The sequence below is a fragment of the Amblyomma maculatum genome, chromosome 1 (assembly GCF_055883805.1).
Source record: "Amblyomma maculatum isolate TAMU_Amacu chromosome 1, ASM5588380v1, whole genome shotgun sequence".
NCBI classification, from domain to species: Eukaryota; Metazoa; Arthropoda; class Arachnida; order Ixodida; family Ixodidae; genus Amblyomma; species Amblyomma maculatum.
This window is the reverse complement of record NC_139344.1, coordinates 93,710,087-93,717,692: the sequence shown is the minus strand read 5'-3', so window position 1 is coordinate 93,717,692 and position 7,606 is coordinate 93,710,087. Positions and strand designations below refer to the sequence as shown.

Sequence of the window (7,606 nt, the reverse complement as noted above, 5' to 3'; positions counted from 1 at the left end):
CATGTTGTACAGCGTGAAGCGATGGTTGCGTAGTGTTTTATGAATGTTGGTCGAAGTAACTGTGAAGCGGGTGTCATTGAGAACGGGAATATAGGCAAGGCGGCAAGGCTCATTGCTGCATCTAGTTCAGTCAATGCTGTGCTGTCTTTAACAACCGTTGCTGTGCTTATTAACACACGAAGAATTTACGAAGTGGAGAGTGAGATAATATTCCGCCTGATTGAGAGCGTAAGTGCGTGGTGAATTCTGAATGTGTGCCTTGAACTTGCTCTTCGCCCTCAACTTTCGCAGTGTGAGTAAAAAGCACTTACACCTGCTTGCGCGCTCATGCTTCATTGCCATCAGGCCGGTGTATTCCCAATCTGAAGGGATCTCGTTCTTGACCAACGAGATTCATGCAGTCGCAAATTGGCGGATGCCCATGCTGCTTTCCGAGAACCGAATGGGAAAATAATAGTGAAAAAGAACAAAGTAAAGCTTTGGTGCAGTGCTGCGAGTAATGCTCTGACGACACAGGACAGGCAAACTGAGGACTGCCAGCCTATCTTTCGCCGCCAAGTGGATGTCGGCCGTCCACATGGATTTTTAGGTGTGGCGCCCAGTGACCTCTTCAGCGGGAACCTTTCTTCAATTCTGTTCATTATTCCTTACAGCCTGCCCTGCGAGACTCCCTATAAGGTGGTTTCAATTTGTCAGGGCTGTTTTCCTGACAATTATCACGACGAAAACCCAGCCATTTTCAAGCGTAAGCAACGTAAGCTAAACGCAAATACCTCCATAATACAGCCTGTCAGAGTGCTGCTATTACTAAGTGAGCTGCACCGGTCTAGTAAATCTCATTACGTCTTAAAATATGCTACATACAGTCTACCTCAGGGGTCTCTTCTGGCATATTTATTGTTATTAATACATAGCAACACTATTGTTCATAATATTTCACACAAAATCCGCTTGCACGCACAAGACTGAATCTTGTGCAGCCCGACACTCAACAAATACAAAGTTTGCGCCTTACAATATACTATCTAGACAGCTTCCACCAATTGACGCGTCATGGGGAAATGGACGCTGAATTGAAATAAATGCGAATATACTCAACTGACTAGGAAGCGTATATCAAGAATCTCGGCATATGGTTTAAATTCCAATTCTTTGGGAAAAGCTTCAGAATCTAAATTAGTAGGCGTGCGTACCAACATAGGAGATTTCACGAAGAACTCATGTCGAATATTTAACTAGCAAAGCATACAGAATATTGAATTTCTCGGCGAAAATTTCACACAGCCTGAGATGTAAGAGAGCTGCTGTACCTCCCACTTATTACATCAATTCTTAATTATGTCAGCACAGTGCAGGATCCACGTATAGTTACCGTTATCAGACTCTTAGAACGCACACAGAACCATCTAGCCACTTTTTGTTAAGGCCGCTGTACGGTTGCTTTTTTGACCCGCTCCGCACGCATGCGGCCCGCACGTTTTCTGCCTCAAGCGGACGGGGTGCGGAAAGGGTGTTGTACGATCGTTTTGCTGACTGCCGGTCAGCCGGACGGTTCCAGCGTCCCGATTGGCGCGTTCGGGCGTCGCCTTCTGTCCAATACCATCATTCTCCAACTGGTGCGTGACCACCGTGGAGCTCTTCCGCGTCTTCCTTTCTAGCGTGCTGCATCTCGGCTGTGTCGGAATCGCCATGGCGTGGTTTTTGTCGAGGCTTTTGGTGTGATCGATGGCTCTCGTCAGCTACCACATGAGTAGCAATTCAGCAGAGCGCCTGACTACCTACATGGCCGCCAGTAGCGATGTCAGTTGGTCTTTAGTTGCTCAGTTTATCGCCGCCGACGTAATCCACCAGCAGCAACGTAAAAGGCGTAAGCCTGCAAAACGTCTTTTGAGAGATCGGCGTCGACTCGGCGAGTATTTTACGTTGGTGCGGGACATGAGAAGCGGAGACGGCACAGACTTCTTCCAGTATTTCCGCATGTCTGTGGAAAGGTAAGTAGTACATGTTCATATCATCCTTGCCTGTATTTCGTGAATTTCTTGAGCGCAGTACGCCGGAGCAGGTAGTGTGCTCGCGTCAGGGATGCATGAGATGGGAAGTGCGTTTTCATCCGTCAGAACATAGAGCGTGTGAAAACTTTATTACTAAGTTTGTTTTACTCATAACTACGAAAGAGACTGGGAATGCAAACGCGGTTACATTTGTGCATTATTAACCTCAACGAAGCCTTTCAACGAAGCGAGCCAAAGGCGCGGAAGTGCTCGTCAATGAAAAAAATAAAGTATGGACATCAATTTCTTGCCTAGTTGGTTCTATTATTAATTTTTGTGTGTGTGTGTGTTTTTTTTGCCTCAGCTTCGCGGTAATTACCTAGGCTCACCCGATACGAAGGAGTACGGCCAACATCACGTTCATGAATTTCTCAGTCAGTAAAAAGCATGAACTAATTTTAATTTTACCCGTGGCCGCTGTAGCATATCGGCCTTGTTACTCAGCATACATGCATCTGCCGTGCTTTTTTGCGTACAGGAAACGTGGGGTTGTCTAACTCATTTTATTCAATAGACAAGTGTTTCATTATGCTGTTGTTATTGTGCAGGTTTGACAGTCTCCTAGAGTTAGACCTCTGATTGAGCCACTCAAAGCCTCATTGGTCAGTTTGTCAGCTGGGGAGAAGCTGGCATTCACATTAAGGTAAGCGTGTTTGTTTTTTGTTTTTGTTTTTTACAGTCCAGTGACGTGTAAGTAGCATATACCATGTGCAGGTGTATGCAATGCTGTCATCTGTTTAAGGTGCATCCACATTTTAAGCTCTTTAGTTATTGTACCGCATGTATGAAAAAAAAAATGTATTGTTTACTTGTAATTTACAGTGCACAGCGCCTCATGGGTTTTCTTGTTCTACTTGTGTGCATAGTCACAGCTGTACTAGTAAGCTTTTTAAGTGCTTATGGTTAGCTCCTGCATGTAATCATCCTTTCAGCATTTCAACATCTGCTCAGTCAAGAAGGCAATAATGTCATTTTGGATTATACTAACTTTTTATTGTGGCTGTAAACATTCCTTTACATTTGTGGTCAATTCTATATTATCAAGTATTGCCATGTCTAGTACACCATGTGCTTTTCGTGAGATCTCCCAGTTTGTTTCTTGATTGCACATACGTTATTTTACAAACAATGCAAGACATCCATCGACCAGTGCTAAGTAGAAATGTGAAAATATGTTAGAATATTGTGAATATTTGCTTCACTGTTTAGCTTGCTGTCAGTATTTTGTAGTCAAGCAGTTCCAAAGCTGCTAAGAGGAAATGCTGAACGCTGACAAAATTTCACAGCAGAATAATGCTGCAGCAATTATAGTAATCAGCAAACACAGAAAAGTAGTCAGCTCCCCTGATTTATCTTATTATCTTAGGCTAAAAAAAGGTATAAAAATTTCAGGCCACCATATCATGCTGAACTAATATTTAAGCATACTTCTAGCAGTATGTTGACCATGGCCTATTGACACAAAGGGCTCCCAGCTGCAAAGAAAACATGTAGACTTGCTTGAATTTTGATTTAGGTGTGATGATCCTAAGTAAATTACATCTCCATAGCTTGATTGCATGCCTTGAATGTCAGAGTCTATTGATGACTTTTTTTGCAAACATACTGCAATTTTTTATGCATGGCTCGTCCAACATTGAATATGTAGATACTGAATACGAAGAAAACAAAAGGCCATATATTTACATAGCATGTAAAGGGACTGTGTAAGTCTAAAAAACAGTCCGATAATAAAATATCTCATGACAGTGCATTGCAAATTTGCGTTGTCGTAAGGGAGCAACAGGTCTTGATACTGTTATTTCAATTTAAGGTGGTGGAAAACTAATATTTATGGATTTTGAGTCCTCTTTTGGGGACTTACATGCATCCAGCACATTTACGTTACTTCCTTTTATAAGGTTTCACACTCAAATGTCCATACATTAATTTCCTTTGGATCCTCGTTGATCAGATATTTAGATGCCCAACCATATAGTGAGAATCTGCACTTTTATATTTACCAAGTGTAAAGCTGTATACATTTTGCTGGCTTTTTACAAGACATGATTCCATTTCTCGTGTATTAATATTAGCAGAGCATATCACATATCATGGGCCTAGCTCACATTCTCAAGCTTATGGATGGGTGAGATAATGTTAGTATTTGCATCAACCAAGCATTCAGTGAAAAACTGAAAGCTAGAATACATGTCATAATCTTTTGACTTCTATAATCTGAGTCGTTTTGGGACGTTTAAACCCTACAAACCGAAACCAAACAGTACAAGTGAACAAGAGCTCAGTGGCCTGGCTCGGTACTGAGGAAACTCATTGCCAAAGTGCCTCTGACTTCAGGTATTGCAGCAAGTGTGTTCCGAGATTTGTTTGCATGTTCCCTTGTTTAGTTAATAGAAACATTAGTGGTGTGAATGCCAGTGGCACTGCACTTGTGTTCAAAGTAGGCACAATCTATACGAAAGAAAAATACCACTGCCAAGCCTTGCATAGTCTCGTTCTTCGACTACTGCTCCTTGCCCTCAAGGACTTTTATGACATCAGGTCAGCTCTGAGATATGAAGCAAAGGGGGCAGGTGTAGTAAGACGCCGACTACGCGGATTCTTTTATTACAGCTAATGATTGGTTGCTGATGTAGTGATCTGTTGACTAATAGAATAATAATTCCAAAATTCTTCGTGCTTGTACTAAGTACTTCATTCTTAATCAAAGAGTGGTTCCATGCCTATGTATTGCCTGTTTGAGATTGTGCTTGCATTTCATGCTTTTCAACAATATGAACTAGTATCTCACCACCATATCAGCTCGGTGATGGACACTTACTCCTGAACTCAAGGATTTGTATTTGATCCAGGCTGTGGTGCCTACTTTTCAATTGAGGCAAAAAGCAAGGCGCCTGTGTACATTGCAATGTTAGCGCACTTTAACGAGCCCCAGGTAGTCAAAATTTTCGGACCCTCCTAACCTAGCAGCATCCCTCATAACCTTGGTTCACTTTGCAACGTTAAACCCGTAAACCAAATTATAAACTGCTTCACTGAATAACACCTGTGCCTAAAAGTTTGTTCCATGTACAAATAGTACTTTGCATTGGTCCTACTCACTGGGTTTCCTATTTTTGCAGGTACCTGGCACACGGTTCCACGTTGAGGATTATAGCAAAGTCGTACAGGATCTCCGACTCTATAGCAGGCCGTATTGTGAGGCAAACATGCATTGCCTTGTGGCAAGTTCTTCAGCCCTTGTATCTCCCAGAGCCAACCACAGCTGACTGGGGACGAATAGCTTTTGAATTTGAAGACCTTTGTAATTTTCCAAATTGTATTGGGGCAACTGATGGGAAGCACATTAAGATAGAGGCGCCTGTTAACTCTGGAACAGTGTTCCACAACTACATGGGTGGCTTCAGCACAGTTCTACTTGCTGTGTGTGATGCCAGATATCAATTCATTAAAGTAGACATTGGGGAATGCGGTTCTCGTGGGGATGCTGGCCTCTTCAACAGCTGTGAACTGGGGAATTCAGAGCGGGCTCTTGGTCCATACTAGAACCAAGGCTGCTCCCAGGCACCTCTGTAGAACTTCCTTATGTCATAGTTGGGGATGAGGCCTTCCCACTATCTTCAAATCTCATGAGACCCTTCCCAGGAGCAAGCCTGAACTCAGAAAGGAGGATTTTTAACTATAGGCTATGTCGAGCAAGGCGTATCGTAGAGAATGCCTTTGGTATTTTGGCTAACCGGTGGAGGATCCTTCGTCAGGAAATCAGGGCCTCTACAAAAACGGTGGATGCAATAGCATGGGCCACTGTGCTTTTGCATAACTACCTGAGGACACTTGATGACGAAGAGGACACCATTTTTCAGTATTGTTCCCCAGCAGATGTTGACAGGGTGGGAGAGGATGGGCGAGTAATTGATGGTGAATGGAGAGCTGATGAGCGCACAGGTCCTGGCTTTACACCTGTTCGCAGGTGCAGCAGCAACAACTATGGAGCTCAGGCAAAGGCAGTGCGAGAAAAGTTCGTGCAGTACCTTCTCTCTCAAGCTGGACGTGTGTCGTGGCAGGACAAAGTACTTGATGCTGGCATTGTACTTCCAAAATAGCAAGTTACATTTACCTTGAACGTGAACATGGTGCAGCCATTGTCGAATTCCGGCCTACATTTTATTCAATAGGCATTTTCAGGTTTGCTCGGTTAGCTCACGTTAAAGCTAGACAAAAGAATTGAGACCTGGCCCACAGCTTGCACTACAGTGAGCGGTTTCCTGAAACTGGTTCATGTGCTGCATTTAGGAATTCAAGCAATTTCCGGATTGCAGTGGCAGCACAGCGCTAGGACGCGACATGTGTTGACCATTTATGCTGGGTGAAAATCTCTTGAATGCCTAACAGTGCTGCTGTTCTGCTGCTGCTGCCAGGTTCTGGTCTGCATCTGGTTCAGCGGGCCCTCTCATAGCGGTCCGTTTGATCCAGGCCAGCTGGTGACTTTTCATGTACTGGCATGGCACCACAGCTCGCACTGCATTGTGAGTGGCTTCCTGCAACTGGTCCGTGTGCTGCATTTAGGAATTCAAGCAATTCCCGGCTTGCAGTGGCAGCCCAGCGCTAGGACGCAACATGTGTTGACCATTTGCATGCTGGGTGAAAATCTCTTGAATGCCTAACAGTGCTGCTGTTCTACTGCCGCTGCCAGGTTCTGGTCTGCATCTGGTTCAGCGGGCCCTCTCATAGTGGTCCGTTTGATCCAGGCCCAGGCCAGCTGGTGACTTTTCATGTACTGGCATGGCACCACAGCTCGCACTGCATTGTGAGTGGCTTCCTGCAACTGGTCCGTGTGCTGTATTTAGGAATTCAAGCAATTTCTGGCTTGCAGTGGCAGCACAGCGCTAGGACGCGACATGTGTTGACCATTTGTATGCTGGGTGAAAATCTCTTGAATGCCTAACAGTGCTGCTGTTCTGCTGCCGCTGCCAGGTGCTGGTCTGCATCTGGTTCAGCGGGCCCTCTCATAGCGGTCTGTTTGATCCAGGCCCAGACCAGCCAGTGACGTTTTATGCACTGGCTTCGCTTCAGAGCTCTCACTGTGCTGCGCTCGTGTAACTGTGTGGCCTTTGCCATTTATAGCAGCTTCTTCATTTATTTTTCTTTCATTCCTTTGCCTGTTTGTGCTTGTGGTTTTCTGTTTTTGTTCTGTTTCTTTTCAGGTGACTTCAGACTTGTCCAAAAGGCAGCTGTGAAGTTTACAGGGGCGTTGCAGCCTGCAGTGCAGTCATGTGCATATCCTAACCGGATATATATATATATATATATCCGGTTAGTGAACATATATACCCAAGCAAGCGGAGGGGAGGACAGCCGTCGATGTAGCTTAGTTGGAAGAGCACTGAACACGACATTCGGAGGTCGTGGGTTCGACTCCCACCATCGGCGCATTGTTTTTCCTTCCGCTTTGCATTTAATGCTCTTTATTCCAGTAATCAACACACGACAACATTCCCGTAAATGTCAACAGTATGAATAATAAAAAAAAAAAAAAAAGTTTGCCTTGCACTCTG

At 44.4% G+C, this 7,606-nt stretch overlaps 1 long non-coding RNA gene across 1 annotated transcript; it reads left to right on the top strand.

Moving 5' to 3' along the window:
• The first annotated feature begins 1,496 nt into the window (after nt 1-1,496).
• Nucleotides 1,497-7,606, top strand: LOC146203206 (uncharacterized). The gene is made up of 3 exons (XR_014703825.1): nt 1,497-1,991; nt 2,600-2,694; nt 5,174-7,606. It is a non-coding gene; the product is annotated as an uncharacterized LOC146203206 (long non-coding RNA).